Source organism: Mesoplodon mirus (genome assembly GCF_964341445.2).
Source record: "Mesoplodon mirus genome assembly, chromosome: 10".
NCBI lineage: Eukaryota > Metazoa > Chordata > Mammalia > Artiodactyla > Ziphiidae > Mesoplodon > Mesoplodon mirus.
The window spans coordinates 29,546,652-29,564,056 of NC_138986.1; positions in this window are offsets into that span (position 1 = coordinate 29,546,652).

Genomic DNA, 17,405 nt, shown 5'->3' on the forward strand with positions numbered 1-17,405 from the left:
CAAACACTATAGTCAACACTTAGCAAACTGACAATGTTAGATAAAAATATATTAGTTTTTTTCTGGTAAATTCAAGTCGGCTCTTCATAAGAAATGGTATAATTTCATCATTTAAAATTCTCACCTCTATGATGCTTATGGATAAAATATTTATGCATGTCTTTGCATACAAGTAACTTGAAAGTTTTAAGCAAAATGGACCACTAATTGAACTAAATAATTTCAATTTCCATGAACAAACAGTCTTAGACTTAGTTTATAATCAGTTTAATATAGGTCATGTGGATTAATCATGCTCATGGTGATTTTTATTTTTTATGACTAAAATGTACCATTGCCAATAAAGCTGATAAGTTCAGAGAATTAAATTTTCCTGTGGTTTAATTTTCTTTTCCTTCTTCTGTGACTAAACTTGGTATCTAATATATATCAGAATGTTATTTTCTAATATAAAGCACAAAAACGTCTAGAGTGTTGAATACCATTATTCAAATAATGTTTAAAAAATTGCTGTGGCTTCCTTCTTTCCCAGGAAACAGACTCTGAGACAGAAATCTGTGCAAGTGATTAGTTGATGAGCACTCTTGGGAGAAACATCTGCGAGTGTTGAGAAATACTGGGAAGAGGAGAGGAGTTGAACCATGATTCTGTTGTAACGGAGGCCTCAGCAGATCCTCTGGAGCAGAGATGACCCTTCAGAGTCGTCCTGAATCAGGTTGGACACCTATGTTGACTACGTTGGATGTGGGCTACTCCCAGGGAACAGGTGTTACCTTGGGTGAGGCAACGTCCTTCTACAAAGGGCAGTGTCCACTAGAGATTATCATATTAAGTGAAGTGTGTCAGACAAAGACAAGTATCATATGATATCACTTATATGTGGAATCTAGAAAATGATACAAATGAACTTATTTATAAAACAGAAACAGACTTACAGACTTCAAAAACAAATTTATGGTTACCAAAGGGGAAAGGTGAGAGGGTAGGGATAAATTAGGAGGTTGGGATTAACATACACACACTATTATATATAAAATAGATAATCAACAAAGACCTATGGTATAGCAGAAGGAACTCTACTCAATACCCTATAATAACCTATATGGGAAAAGAATCTGAAAAAGAATCTATATACGTATATGTATAACTGAACCACTTTGCTGTACATCTGAAATTAATGCAGCATTGTAAATCAATTATACTCCAATATAAAATAAAAAATTAAAAAACAAAATAGATAAACAAGGATCTACTGTATATTCAATATCTTATAATAACCTATAAAAGATTCTTTTCGGATTTGCTATACACCTGAAACTAACACCACATTGTAAACATTTAATACTTCAATTTAAAAAATAGTTTAAGAAAGGTGAATTAATAAAAAAAAATTATCATAAAAAAGAGCAATGTCCAGAGAGGAACTCACTAAGAACCTTCAGCTGTCAACACCCCAGCATCTGGAAGGATGAGTGCTTCAGCCCTTGAGGGGGATCTGGACTGACAGACCCTAACATTCACTATACCTCCCACAGACACCATGTTGAAGACATCCTAAGACAGATCAAGATCCCAGCCTCACCCTATTTAAGGAAAACATTTGTTTGGACACACTGATACATTCTATATCAAACCACAGTATATTATCTTGTTGAGTCTTAAATACTGGAAAACTTTCTGGTTAGATTGTACCTATAGTGAAAACATAAGTATTTTGGAGTATACATGTGATACAGTGTTTTTCTGTGTCAGAAGGCAGTTTTAGTTTATTTTTCAATCTTACAACTATCTTTTGGAAGTCTAATTTTGATTCTGTGTTGTATGAATTACAATTATTGTGAACATTCTCTTATTACTCTAGCATTGTACATAGTTGCCAATTTTCCAGGCAACTTGATATATCTTGTGTGAGAAAAGATTTTATTTTCAATCTGAAGTGTCACATTGTTATAAAAAAATGAGTCTTGAATCTTTGAAGAGCAGTCTAGTTTTATTTGTGTTATTCTACACATCAGTGTTCTGAACGTGAACGTTTCAATTTTTGTTAAATTAAATTACAATACTGTCTGAAAAGTTAAAATTAAAGGAAAGGATATGTCATTTTGAATGATATTTGTTTAAGATAACTTATATTAGAAGTCAATTGGTATATAAAGCAGTGCAAACAAGAAGATCAGCATAAAACAGAGGCATAATGTTGATTTTGTGGAACATCAAACAGAAATCGTGAAGCACGATCATTAAAAGAAGTTACATCAGAATGATAGTATATGTGGCATGTACAATTATAGAAACAAGTGTACTTAAAAGTTACTATATTTGGTGCAGGATCCAGGTGATGAACATACATCAATCTGTGTTACAGAAAAAGAAAATTTTACTATTAATTAACAGCAATCAGTGAAGAAATAAAGCCAAAGGGAGTTTTGAATACATATAGACAAGTAAGGAGAACATTTCAGGTGAAGAAATTAGCAGTAGGACCTGGGAAATAGAATCCATCTAGAAAAGTCAGTCATGACTGAAGATAAATTATGATTAATATATTCACCACCATAGGAATATTAATATATTAGTGTTTTCTGGTGTACACTAGACCTTGCTTTTTTTGCCACCTTTATTTTCTTAAAATATATCTTTTGTTTTTCTCCAGAGAGATTGCTATTACTGATCCTTGAAAAAACTCATGGGAAGTGGTTTTCTCCTTTCTTAGGGTTGGACTTAAATCATCCTGAGATTTTTCTAATTGGACGCACGTTTGGCTGCTGAACAAAGAACAGGATAACCCATCACCTGTGGCTATAACAATGATTCATTTGCACTAAGATGATTAAGGAATGCTTATATTTTAGCTAAAAGTCAAGAATCCAATGTTGAATATCAATGATTTTTCATAAATCTGGAAGATACTTTACCCACAATTTTCCCCATCAACAACAAGTAAAGGTTTGGAACACTGGAATTGCCTTGCAAAATTAGTTTTGGGGGTTGGGAGAATATCCATGAGAGAGATCAAATGTATGCATCATGGGCTTTTTATGGACTATCAGTGCTCTTTCAGTGACCCAATGAGACTCACTGCATAAAATCAGGCTGTACCATAAGAGATAACAATGAAGAAAGAACATCATCACTAAAGAAACTTACCTCCCAAAAGCCCTTACCCACAATTTCTCTAGGCTGAACATTCAGTCCAGGTGAACTGATATGCCCAGGGTTTCCCAGCACATCTGGTTTCCCACATCAGCATCCCCATGACTGACTTCTGATTTTAGCCACATCTGCACTGCACGGTTCCAGGTGACCTCAGGCTCATCTCAGCTAACACTGTCCTATCCAGGGTACATGCTCTCTACTTACGGGCTTCCTGCACTCAAGTGTAACATAGGGGTTGGAGGGGTAGTTTTAATGCCCAGAGGCAACCCTCAACTGAGGAGGGATAGGAACTGTTGGGTAAATGCACTATCTTCCTCCAATTCTTCACAGGGGACAATTCTGGGAGTCATTCTGAACATTTCCCAGTCAGTCCCAGAGGAACTAAGCCCATTGCCCCAAACAGCAACCTTAATCATACACCTTTAGGTTGAATATTCCTGCTTTCCTGCCTCACTTCCCTCTTTTTCACTTCTCCCAGGGACCAGATTCCAAATAAACTAACAGCAGCCAAGTTCTTGTCTCTGCTTTCCTTTTGGGGGAACCCTGATTAATATACTTCTGATTATTATTATTGTCATCATTATGTTATTTATCTCATGTCAAAAATGAGTCATCTCAAAATCCTTCCTGCTTAAATTTGACAAATATTAAGTTTTTATGTGTACTTTTGTCTATTTTGTTCCACTGACAAATTTATATATTGTTTGGAATTGTGTTTTTTTATAATACATTAATACATATTAAAGCATAGTTTCCTTCCATTTTTCCTCCTTGTAGAGATATTTGTGGTTCTTAGCAATGTATTTTTCATAAGAATTCTAAATTAATTTTATCCAATTCCAAGATAAATCACATTGTGATTGCAATAAATGATTTCAGAATTTGCATTAAATTTACATATTAATTTGGAAAGAATTGCATTTTAAATATTATGTTTTTTCATTCAGAAATAAAATATATTTTCTCAAAAGTCTCAGTTCATTTGGGATGCTATAACAAAATACTACAGACTGAGTGGCAACAGAAATTCATTTCTCACAGTTCTAGAGTTTGGGAAGTCCACGATCAAGACACCAGCAGATTCAGTGTCTAGTGAGGGCCCTCTTCCTTGTTCATGGACCATCTTCTCTCTGTAACTTCACATGGTTATTGGTGGGTCAAAAGGCTAGGAAGTTCTCTGGGATCTCTTTTAGAAGGACACTAATTCCATTCATGAGGACTCTACCCTCATGACCTAATCACCTCCCAAAAGTCTCCCCTACTATTACCATCATATTGCAGGTTAGGTTTCAACACATGAATTTTGGGGGAACACAAATATTCAGTCTATAGCACCAAGTGTTCAGGTATCACTATTATATAATTTTCTTTAAATTCCTTACCTTTCTTATATAATATATTCCTAGGTATTATTTTTTCATTTGGGTTGTTATTATTATTATTATTATTATTATTTTTTTTTTTTTTTTTTTTTTTTTTTTTTTTTGCATTACGCGGGCCTCTCACTGTTGTGGCCTCTCCCGTTGCGGAGCACAGGCTCCGGACGCACAGGCTCAGCGGCCATGGTTCACGGGCCCAGCCGCTCCGCGGCATGTGGGATCTTCCCGGACCGGGGCATGAACCCGTGTCCCCTGCATCGGCAGGCGGACTCTCAACCACTGCGCCACCAGGGAAGCCCTGGGTTGTTATTATTAATTGATATTTGTTTTTCAATTTGGATCTTTAACTGGTTGCTAATATAGAGAAAGTCTGTCTTGTAAGTTTTTTTTTCTTTTATCTGGCTACTTTACTAAATTTCTTATACAGTCTTCTATGTACTCTGAGCATATAACCCTATCATATGTATTATAGGTAACTTTGCCTTCTCTTCTTTAATATTGATTATTTCTATTTATTTTCTCATTGCATTTGTTAGAGCCTCTCAAATGGTATTGAATTATAATAGTAATAGCAGGTATCACTTACATAGCTTTCATTTTTAGTAGAAATTATCTCAGTATTTAATTATTTTCTACACTGGAGTTTTGGTAGCAAGCTTTTTATTATATTTAAGTAGTTATCTTTTATTTCCATTTTATGTAGAGTTTTTATTATGAGATTTAACAAAATTCCAGGAATTGAGGGAGTGAGGTGGGGAGAATTCCTCATGGCTGTACACAGAGGGGAAGGAGGTAGTAAAATGGGAGAGTTTGGTGGAAATAAAATTACTTAGCAAGGTTGCAGATGAGAAGTGTTACATGTGAAGTTTACATGTGGAAAGAGACTGGCCTGAGGAAGAGGTATAATCTCTCTCTGGCCAAGCTGAAAGGAGGGAAGGCAAGGTGCTTGAAGACCCAGAGAATCTCTGACTTGAAGAAAGGAGATGTTTTCTTTCCTTGTAAACTACCTTGTCTCCTTTTAAGAAAAATTTGGGTATAAACTAACATGGGCAGACAAATAGGGCTTATTTTAGATTTGAGACTGGCGGATATGAATGACGCTGTATGACTCAGAACAGTGATCACAGACTGGCAGACTGGGAAGCTCGAAGGAATAAAGACAAAGGGCAGATTAGCGAGAGTGCATACAAAGGGGCTGATGGGAGTAAAGATGCTATGGTGAGAGAGGGTGATGTCAAGATGCTATATGAAGCTGGGTGTCAGTGACTTAGCAGGGTGATGGTGAGTGAAATTAAAATCAGAGGACTCCAAGGCAAGAGATTTTAAAGAGCTGTTAACATGGAGGTTGAAGTAAATCTAAGTTGATGGTAGAGACTTCAAAAAGAAAGAACAAAAATAAGCCAGGTGCTGAGTCACTGAGGAAAATAAGATGACAGAGATGAGTGTGGGCACAGGTAGTAATACTAGATGATAAACTTAAATAAATATCAATAGTGGTCTTCGCTAAGGCAGTGGGGAGCTACTGGGGGGTTAGAATGAGAATCAAACAGGCTAATAAATGCACAGGTAGATAGTAGGGAATTGCAGAGCAAGAGAGGAACAAGTGTTCAGAAGGAGCCTGCAGGTGGGCAAGGCAAGTGAGGATAAGAAATAAAGGAAGGAGACAATTTCGAGTTAGTTTGGAGTCACATGTTAATTGTATCAGAGAGTTTAATGATTATGCTGTATGTTATCAGTGGAGGGCTGAGTAGTCCCTCCAGTCCCAAAGATTTAAATAAACCTTTGTGGTGTGTGGCTTCTAAAACTTTGTTTTACAGTAGGCATAGGGGTTTAAAGATTCTTCTGCTGGCTCAGTGGTTAAGAATCCGCCTGCCAATGCAGCAGACAAGGGTTCAAGCCCTGGTCTGGGAAGATCCCACGTGCCGCGGAGCAACTAAGCCTGTGCACCACAACTACTAAGCCTGCACTCTAGAGCCCGTGAGCCACAACTAATGAGCCAGCGTGACACAACTACTGAAGCCTGTGCACCTACCCATGCTCTGCAACAAGAGAAGCCACCGCAATGAGAAGCACTCCCACAGCAACTAGTCCCTGTTCACCACAACTAGAGAAAGTCCGCGCGCAGCAACAAAGACCCAACGTAGCCAAAAAAAAAATTAATTAATTAATTAAATTAAAAATAAAAATACATTTAAATATTCTTTTACTGGTCTTGTGTGTGTGTGTATGTGTGTGCATATGTCTAGGTGTGTTAGGGTTGCCAGATTTAGCAAATTAAATACAGACTACCCAGCTAAATTTAAATTTCAGAAAACAAAGAATAATTTTTTAGTATACGTATGTCCCATGCAATTGAGCATATTTCACAGGCCATATTTGTACTAATTTTTTTTTTATTTATCTGAAATTCAAATGTAACTGCTCTGTGTCTGTGTGCATATGTAGGCAGGTATCGGGTATATGAGCTGAGATATCCTTTCAAACTTAATATCTTAAAAGAACAGCTCAGAATAAGTCATGAGAAATCTTATCGCTGTATGTTTTCCTAATCATTATAAATTTAACAGGCAATGGAATTTACATACATGGAATTTGTTTCCGATTTCTTAAAAAACATTTCCAAGGTTCAAGCATAAACAGAGGAATTTGTTCTTTAATAATAGCTTCTATAGTTAAACTTTTCATGTACTTCCTCACACCAACCCCTCTCAAAGACCAACCTAAAAAGAATTTTCTTTCAAAGGAAAATGTCATATTAGGATTTTGAGAAATTTATGACTTTTTAATATTTAGAAACTCACATTGGAATTCTTGCACTGTTCAATGACTATATTGCTGTTATCAACCTATAAAATTCAAATATAATTCAAGAACTACACACATGATTTCCTCATGTGAATGGAAAGGTTATACTTGCAGTTCAACCCATTCATTATAATTATAGTCAAATTTTTGTGAGATTAAAAAAATTCTGTAAATATAATGGAATTATTTACTTAGATTCTACTTTTTAAAATATTGAAGGTGCCAAAAATTATGTGAGTTGGGACAAAACAGAAGCCTGGAGTTTGTTTTCTAACCATGGCTTGTGGTCGCTTCACATGATACTCAGCATCTCTACTCAGAGAAGAATGTGGTTCTGATGAGCACATGGACTGGAGTATCGTCTGGGGCTAGTTTTTAGCACTCCAAACATGTGAGTGGCTGAAGTTAAATCCAGAAGTCTTTAGACATGTGTTTTGTGTGTTTACATAGCAGTTCTCAGTGGCATCCATCTTCCTTACACCGGATGGTCCAACCCACTGAAGTAGCATCTCTGTGACGTTAGATTTAATAGTCTTTACTGGAGATTGCCTCTGTTTCAAGATCCTGCCTGGTGTCTGCAGCCCTCCTTGCCTTGCAGATGAGCCACTTGGTATCTATATGCCATCACCTCCACTCCTTCTCTTTACTCCACCTTCCCTGTGGGTTGAGAGCTGTGTCCTGACTCCAGATGGCAGGCAGGGGAACTGCAGGCACTCGAACTTGGTACTCTGTGATTTGGAAACAAAGCACCTTGCAGCTTATGTATCTTCAACATTTACCATGTGAATCCATGGTTCTTTATGGTTTCACATCCACTGTGAAATGATACAAAACCTCCCACGGTAAATTATATTATTCACAGATTACAGATAAGGGGACTGAGATCAAAACGGAAAAGACAAAGGAACTAACATTTACTGAGCATTTGCTTTGTGCCTAGCACTGTGTCAAGCATTTGACAAACATCGTCTCATTTAATTCTCACCACAAACCTAAGAATTATATGTTGTAAGAGGCAGGAGTTACAACATATATTTTGCAGATGAAGAAATGTGCTCAGAAGAGTTAAGAAACTTGTCCAAGCTAACAAGTGGTAGAAGAAGAATTCAAATGAAGCCTTGTAATTCTAAAGCTCATGCTTGTCCCATTTCACAATGGTTCTCCGTGGAAGTCAGTTAGCTTGTCTAAGTTTACTCACCTAGGAAATGGGGGATATAGGATTCAAACTTATGTAGGTCTGACTCCAAAGCCCATAAAAAATAGCATTTAAAACAAACTTATGGGGCTTCCCTGGTGGCGCAGTGGTTGAGAGTCTGCCTGCTGATGCAAGGAACGTGGGTTCATGCCCCGGTCTGGGAAGATCCCACATGCCGCGGAGCGGCTGGGCCCGTGAGCCATGGCCACTGAGCCTGCACATCCGGAGCCTGTGCGACGCAGCGGGAGAGGCCACAACAGTGAGAGGCCTGCGTACCGCAAAAAAAAAAAAAAAAAAAAAAAAAAAAAACTTATGGTTACCAAAGGGGAAGGGGGGGGAGGGAGGAATAAATTAGAAATTTGGATTAACAGATACACATATATACATATAACTGAATCTCTTTGCAGTACACCTGATACATTGTAAATCAACTATACTTCAATAAATAAATAAATAGCATTTAATGGGGCTGATTAGACCATTCAAAAAATGTTGCTGTCTGTAGTAGATCCAAAAAAGAGCACTACAGCTCTTGTCATTAGTAAATTCTAAAAATGTGTGTGTGTGTGTATGTGTGTGTGTGTGTGTGTGTGTGTGGTTTTGGGAATACACTGATCACATTGCCTTAAAAAAGATGTTAAGTCTACCACTAACTTCCTCCTTCCCCAAGCATTAGTGCTTAAAGTCCATTGAGTGAACCTGGTGTTTGAATATAACTATTCACACAGCAATGGGGTTAGGCTGATGCCATCCCTCTAATGAGTCGTGCAGCTCAGGCACAGGCTTAAGATACTCATGGCTTTCTTACGCAGCAGAACTCAGTGTCCAGAGATAGTACCAGATATGCTTCTTAAATGATGGAGTATGGGTAGGTGGGAGTCATTTCATGGGAGTAAAAGATTGGAAGAAACTTGGCTTCTAGTTTTAGCTTTGAGACTAATATACTGTGGGATCTTGGGCAGACTGCTTAACCTGTCTGGGCCTTTAGTTTCTTTATGTAGATGGGGGCTGGGTGAGCCATGCCTTTATGTTCACCTATATTTAGCATTCATTATATTATGACTTAGTGATATTTTCTGCATTTTGCTTTCACCTGTTAAGAAACAAAAACATCTGCAGTGGCTCTACAGCTATGATGGGATTTCTTTAGAAAGTAGAGTCAGGGAAGTCATGGGGAAAATGGTATGGCAGACAGGATTGACCTTTGAGTCAATACCCTATCTTCTCCTGGCCTCAAGTACTCAGCAACAGCAGATGTCTTGCCTGCTTTTAGCATATCCCCCAGATCTGCTCCTTTGCAGGCAGCTTTGCATTCACAGATTTTCCTAGTGGGCCCTTGCTTGCTTCATATACTCCCTCCAGACCAGTCTGTTCTGGGCCTCATCCTGGGTCTCACACAGAGGTAATATTCACAGTGATTCTAGCCCTAGGGGAAAACTATTTGGGTTTTAATCTTGGCCTGATCATCTCTCAGCTGTGTGGTATCTGGAAGATTACTTCACATTTCTCTGTTCCAGTTTTCTTACCTGTAAAACAGGGGAGATGATGGTGCTTACCTCACTAGCATGTCGTGTGCATTAAATGTGTTGAAAAATGTAGAAAAAATCAGCAGAATCCCTGACATATAATAAATGAAAAATGTATATTATATAACAGATAGGATTAGAAGCTTCTGGGTGACTGATATAACATGTTAATTAGAACTAATGTACTCATGGATGGCTATGACTATACATTTTTCCTATCCCTGGAGATGAATGTGCATTTTCCCACTTTTGTGTATTAATGAAATGAATGGCTTCATGGGGATTCCTGGCATTATGGCTTACTATTAAGGCAGGCATATTGGGTAAATACCCTTTCAGCAATGCTCAGATCACACCCCATAAGCTCCCTTTGAATCATGGGACTGGCTCTGAGTGTACAGTTGACAGTACTGGGCAGAAGGCTGCCCACGCTTGCCAGCACTCCTGACAAGAGAAATCAAGAGTCACTACAAGAACCACCAGAGATACACTTCTTACCACTCCTTTGAAAAGTTGTTAGAGTAGCACTAGATGTGTTTACACACACACACATACACACTAAATACCAGAGTCCTCTCTAGGGTACTGTCTAAAAGAACTATGAAAGCATCATAGGGCATTAAGACTCCCTCTTGTGAAAGAAGCAGAATCACAACTAACTGATGAACAATCATCTACAGGAAGACACTGGAACTCACTGAAGAAGATACCCCACATCCAAGGACAAAGGAGAGCCACAGTGAGATGGTAAGAGGGGCGCAATCACAATAAAATTAAATCCCATAACCACTGGGTGGCTGACTCACAAACTGGAGAACAATTATACCACAGAAGTCCACCCACTAGAGTGAAGGTTCTGAGCCCCACGTCAGGCTTCCCAATCTGGGGGTCCAGCAATGGGACGAGGAATTCCCAGAGAATCAGACTTTGAAGGTTAGCACGATTTGATTGCAGGACTTTGACAGGACTGGGGAACGCAGAGACTTCACTCTTGGAGGGCACACACAAAGTAGTGTGTGCACTGGGACCCAGGGGGAAGGAGGAGTGACCCATAGAAGACTGGACCAGACCTACCTGCTAGTGTTGGAGGGTCTCCTGCAGAGGCGGTGGGTGGCTGTGGGTCACCAATGGGACAAGGAGACTGGCAGCAGAATTTCTTGGAAGTACTTCTTGGCATGAGCCCTCCCGGAGTCCGCCGTTAGCCCCACCAAAGAGCCTGTAGCCCCCAGTGCTGGGTTGCCTCAGGCCAAACAACCAACAGGGAGAGAACTCAGCTCCACCCATCAACAAACAAGCAGATTAAAGTTTGACTGAGCTCTGCCCAACAGAGCAACATCCAGCTCTACCTACCACCAGTCCCTCCTATCAGGAAGCATGCACAAGCCACTTAGATAGCCTCATCCACCAGAGGGCAGACAGCAGAAGCAAGAAGAACTACAATCCTGCAGCCTGTGGAACAGAAACCACATTCATAGAAAGATAGGCAAAATAAAAAGGCAGAGGACTATGTACCAGATGAAGGAACAAGATAAAACCCCAGAAAAACAACTAAATGAAGTAGAGATAGGCAACCTTCCAGAAAACAGATTCAGAATAATGATACTGAAGATGATCCAGGACCTAGGAAAAAGAATAGAGGCAAAGATAGAAAAGATGCAAGAAATGTTTAACAAAGATATAGAAGAATTAAAGAACAAACAGGGCTTCCCTGGTGGTGCAGTGGTTGAGAGTCCACCTGCCGACGCAGGGGACACAGGTTCGTGCCCCGGTCTGGGAAGATCCCACATGCCGCGGAGTGGCTAGGTCCGTGAGCTATGGCTGCTGAGCCTGTGTGTCCGGAGCCTGTGCTCTGCAATGGGAGAGGACACAACAGTGAGAGGCCCGCATACTGCAAAAAACAACAAACAAACAAACAAACAAACAGGTGAACAACACAATAACTGAAATGAAAAATACACTGGAAGGAATCAATAGCAGAATAACTGAGGCAGAAGAACGAATAAGTGACCTGGAAGGCAGAATGGTGAAATTCACAGCTGTGGAACAGAATAAAAAGAAAAGAATGAAAAGAAATGAAGACAGCCTAAGAGAACTCTAGGAAAACATTAAATGCACCAACATTCGCATTATAAGGGTCCCAGAAGGAGAAGAGAGAAAGAAGGGCCCTGAGAAAATATTTGAAGAGATTATAGTTGAAAACTTCCCTAACATGGGAAAGGAAAGAGCCACCCAAGCCCAGGAAGTGCAGAGAGTCCCAGGCCGGACAAACCCAAGGAGGAACACTCTGAGACACATAGTAATCAACCTGACAAAAAAGACAAAGAAAAATTAATAAAAGGCACAAGGGAAAAATGACAAATAATATACAAGGGAACTCCAGTAAGATTAAGAGCTGATTTCTCAGCAGAAACTCTATAAGCCAGAAGGGAGAGGCACGATATATTGAAAGTAATGAAAGGGAAACACCTACAACGAAGATTACTCTACCCAGCAAGGATATCATTCAGGTTCAATGGAGAAATTAAAAGCTTTACAGACAAGCAAAACCAAAGAGAATTCAGCACCACCAAACCAGCTCTACAACAAACGCTAAAGGAACTTCTCTAAGTGGGAAACACAAGAGAAAAAAAGGACTTGCAAAAACAAACCCAAAACAATTAAGAAAATGGTAATAGGAACATACATATTGATAATTACCATAAATGTGAATGGATTAAATGCTCCAACCAAAAGACACAGGCTGGCTGAATGGATACAACTACAAGACCCATATAAATGCTGTTTACAAGAGACTCACATCAGACCTAGGGACACATTCAGACAGAAAGTGAAGGGGTGGAAAAAGATATTCTATGCAAATGGAAATCTAAAGAAAGCTGGAGTAGTAATACTCATATCAGATAAAATAGACTTTAAAATAAAGAATGTTACAAGAGACAAGGAAGGATACTACATAATGATCAAGAGATCAATCCAAGAAGAAGATATAACAATTATAAATAAATATGCACCCAACATAGGAGCACCTCAATCCATAAGCCAAATGCTAACAGTTATAAAAGAGGAAATCGACAGTAACAGAAAAATAGTGGGGGACTTTAACACCTCACTTACACCAATGGACAGATCATTCAGACAGAAAATTAATAAGGAAACACAAGCTTTAAATGACACAATAGACCAGATAGATTTAATTGATATTTATAGAACATTCCATCCGAAACAGCAGATTACCCTTTCTTTTCAAGTGCACACAGAACATTCTCTAAGATAGATCACATCTTGTGTCACAAATCAAGCCTCAGTAAATTTAAGAAAATTTAAATCATATCAGGCATCTTTTCCGACCATGCTATAAGATTAGAAATAAATTACAGGGAAAAAAACGTAAAAAACACAAACACATGGAGGATAATCAATACCCTACTAAATAACCAAGAGATCACTGAAGAAATCAGAGAAGGAAATCAAAAAATACCTAGACACAAATGACGATGAAAACATGATGATCCAAAACCCAGGAGATGCAGCAAAAGCAGTGCTAAGAGGGAAGTTTATAGCAATATAATCCTATCTCAAGAAACAAGAAAAATCTCAAATAAACAAACTAAATGTGTAAAAGAACTAGAGAAAGAAGAACAAACAAAGCCCAAAGCCAGTAGAAGGAAAGAAATCATAAAGACCAGAGCAGAAATAAATGAAGTAGAAAGAAAGAAAACAATAGCAAAGATCAATAAAATTAAAATCTGGTTCTTTGAGAAGATAAACAAAATTGATAAACCATTAGCCAGACTCATCAAGAAGAAGACGGAGAGGACTCAATTCAATAAAATTAGAAATGAAAAAGGAGAAGTTACAACGGACACTGCAGAAATACAAAGCATCATATGAGACTACTACAAGCAACTCTATGCCAATAAAATGGACAACCTGGAAGAAATGGACAGATTCTTAGAAAGGTATAACCTTCCAAGACTGAACCAGGAAGAAATAGAAAATATGAACAGACCAATCACAAGTAATGAAATTGAAACTGTGATTAAAGCTCATCCAACAAACAGAATTCCAGGATCAGATGGCTTCACAGGTGAATTCTATCAGACATTTAGAGAAGACCTAACACCTATCCTTCTCAAACTCTTCTAAAAATTACAGAGGAAGGAACACTCCCAAACTCATTCTACAAGGCCACAATCACCCTGATACCAAAACCAGACAAAAATACTACAAAAAAGAAAATTACAGTCCAATATCACTGATGAATATAGATGCAAAAATCCTCAACAAAATACTAGCAAACGGAATACAACAACATATTAAAAGGATGATACATCATGATCAAGTGGGATTTATCCCAGTTATGCAAGAATTCTTCAATATAAGCAAATCAATCAATGTGATACACAATATTAAGAAATTGAAGGATAAAAACCATAAGCTCATCTCAGTAGATTCAGAAAAAGCTTTTGAGAAAATTCAACACCCATTTATGATAAAAACTCTCCAGAAAGTGGGCATAGAGGGAACCTACTTCAACATAATAAAGACTATAAATGACAAGCCCACAGCAAACATCATTCTCAGTGGTGAAAAACTGAAAATATTCCCTCTAAGATCAGGAACAAGACAAGGATATCCACTCTCACCACTATTATTCAACATAGTTTTGGAAGTCCTAGCCATGGCAATCAGAGAAGAAAAAGAAATAAAAGGAATACAAATTGGAAAAGAAGAAGTAAAACTGTCACTCTTTGCAGATGACATGATACTATACATAGAAAATCCTAAAGATGCCACCAGAAAATTACTAGAGCTAATCACTGAATTTGGTAAAGTAATAGGATACAAAATTAATGCACAGAAATCTCTTACATTCCTATACACTAATAATGAAAGATCAGAAAGAGAAATTAAGGAAACAATCCCAGTCATCATTACAACAAAAAGAGTAAATACCTAGGAATAAACCTACCTAAGGAGGTAAAAGACCTGTACTCAGAAAACTATGACACTAATGAAAGAAGTCAAAGATGATACAAATAGATGGAGAGATATACCATGTTCTTGGATTGGAGGAATCAATATTGTGAAAATGACTATTCTACCCAAAGCAATCTACAGATTCAATGCAATCCCTCTCAAACTACCAATGGCATTTTTTACAGAACTCGAACAAAAAATCTTAAAACTTGTATGGAGACACAAAACACCCCGAATAGCCAAAGCAGTCTTGAAGGAAAAAAACAGAGCTGGAGGAATCAGACTCCCTGACTTCAGACTATACTATAAAGCTACAGTAATCAAGACAATATGGTACTAGCACAAAAACAGAAATATAGATCAATGGAAGAGGATAGAAAGCCCAGAGATAAACCCACACACATATGGTCAACTAATCTATGACAAAGGAGGCAAGGATATAATATGGAGAAAAGACAGTCTCTTCAAAAAGTGGTTCTGGGATAATTGGACAGCTACATGTAAAAGAATGAAATTAGAACACTCCCTAACATCTTACACAAAAATAAACTCAAAGTGGATTAAAGACCTAAATGTAAAATCAGACAATATAAAACTCTTAGAGGATAACATAAGAAGAACACTCTTTGACATAAATCACAGCAAGATCTTTTTGGACCCACCTCCTAGAGTAATGGAAATAAAAACAAAAATAAACAAATGGGACCTAATGAAACGTAAAAGCTTTTGCACAGCAAAGGAAACTATAAACAAGACAAAGATACAACCCTCAGAAAGAAGGAAAATATTTGCAAACAAATCAACGGGCAAAGGATTAATCTCCAAAATATATAAACAGATCATGCAGCTCAATATTAAAAAAAACAAACAACCCAATCAAAATTGGGCAGAAGACCTAAATAGACATTTCTCCAAAGAAGACATGCAGGTGGCCAAGAGGCACATGAAAACCTGCTCAACATCACTAATTATTAGAGAAATGAAAAACTACAATGAGGTATCACCTCACACTGTTTAGAAAGGGCATTATCAGAAGATCTACAAACAACAAAAAATGCTGGAGAGGGTGTGGAGAAAAGGGAACCCTCTTGCACTGTTGGTGGGAATGTAAATTGATACAGACACTATGGAGGACAGTATGGAGGTTCCTTAGAAAACTAAAAATAGAATTACCACATGACCCAGCAATTCCACTACTGGGCATATACCCAGAGAGAAACATAATCCAAAAAGACACATGCACACCAATGTTCATTGCAGCACTATTTACAATAGCCAGGCCGTGGAAGCAACCTGAATGCCCATCAACAGACCAATGGACAAAGAAGATGTGGTACATATACACAATGGAATATTACTCAGCCATAAAAAAGGGATGAAATTGGGTCATTTGTAGAGACATGGATGGACCTAGAGACTGTCATACAGAGTAAAGTGAGTCAGAAAGAGAAAAACAAATAACATATGCATATTAACACATATATGTGGAATCTAGAAAAATGGTACAGATAAACAGGTTTGCAAGGCAGAAATAGAGACACAGATGTAGAGATCAAATGTATGGACACCAAGGGGGGAAAGTGGGGGTTGGTGGTGGTGGTGGTGGGATGAATTGGGAGATTGGGATTGACATGTATACACTAATATGTATAAAATAGATAACTAATAAGAATCTGCTGTATAAAAATAATTTATAAAAAGAAAGCATCATAAGGCATTTATAATACAAGTATTGCCCTCTACATCAATCTTCAATATTTCTGTTAAACACTGCACTGCATTTTATGCTTCTATTGACTTGACATTGAGGGTAAAAGAGTGAATTGGTGTAATTTTTTGTTTTGTAATAATATTGTGCATATCAGAAGTTTATTATGTAACTATTGAAAGGAACAACTATCCAAATGTGAGCAGAAAAACCTGGATTTTTTTCAACTGTCATACATTTCCTTATTAATGAAATTTTAGGACAGTGTTTTTTTCTGGTTATGGTCAGAAAACCACAAAGAATGCAAAGAAGGAAAGAAACTAAACAGAAAAACAAATCAAATGGAATTAATTTTTTTACCAATGTCCTGCTTTGCTCTGTCTATTGGGTTTGATATTTGGAAATTTGTAAAAGGTTTGGCATTATGTGTATGAGTATTTTTCCACATCATGCACGCATTTTTACTGAGTCCATTTGGCATCTTTAAACATCACCATGCAGTGAGTGCCAAGTGCCAGTATGATTAAACACAAGAATCTGAACGGTTTGGTTGAATAGCTATTGGGACTTTTCATTATAAAACCTGACCTTGTCAAGGATTGGTTTCAAAAGAAACCATGTACTTTATTGACTAGGATTTTTTTTTTAATAAAAAG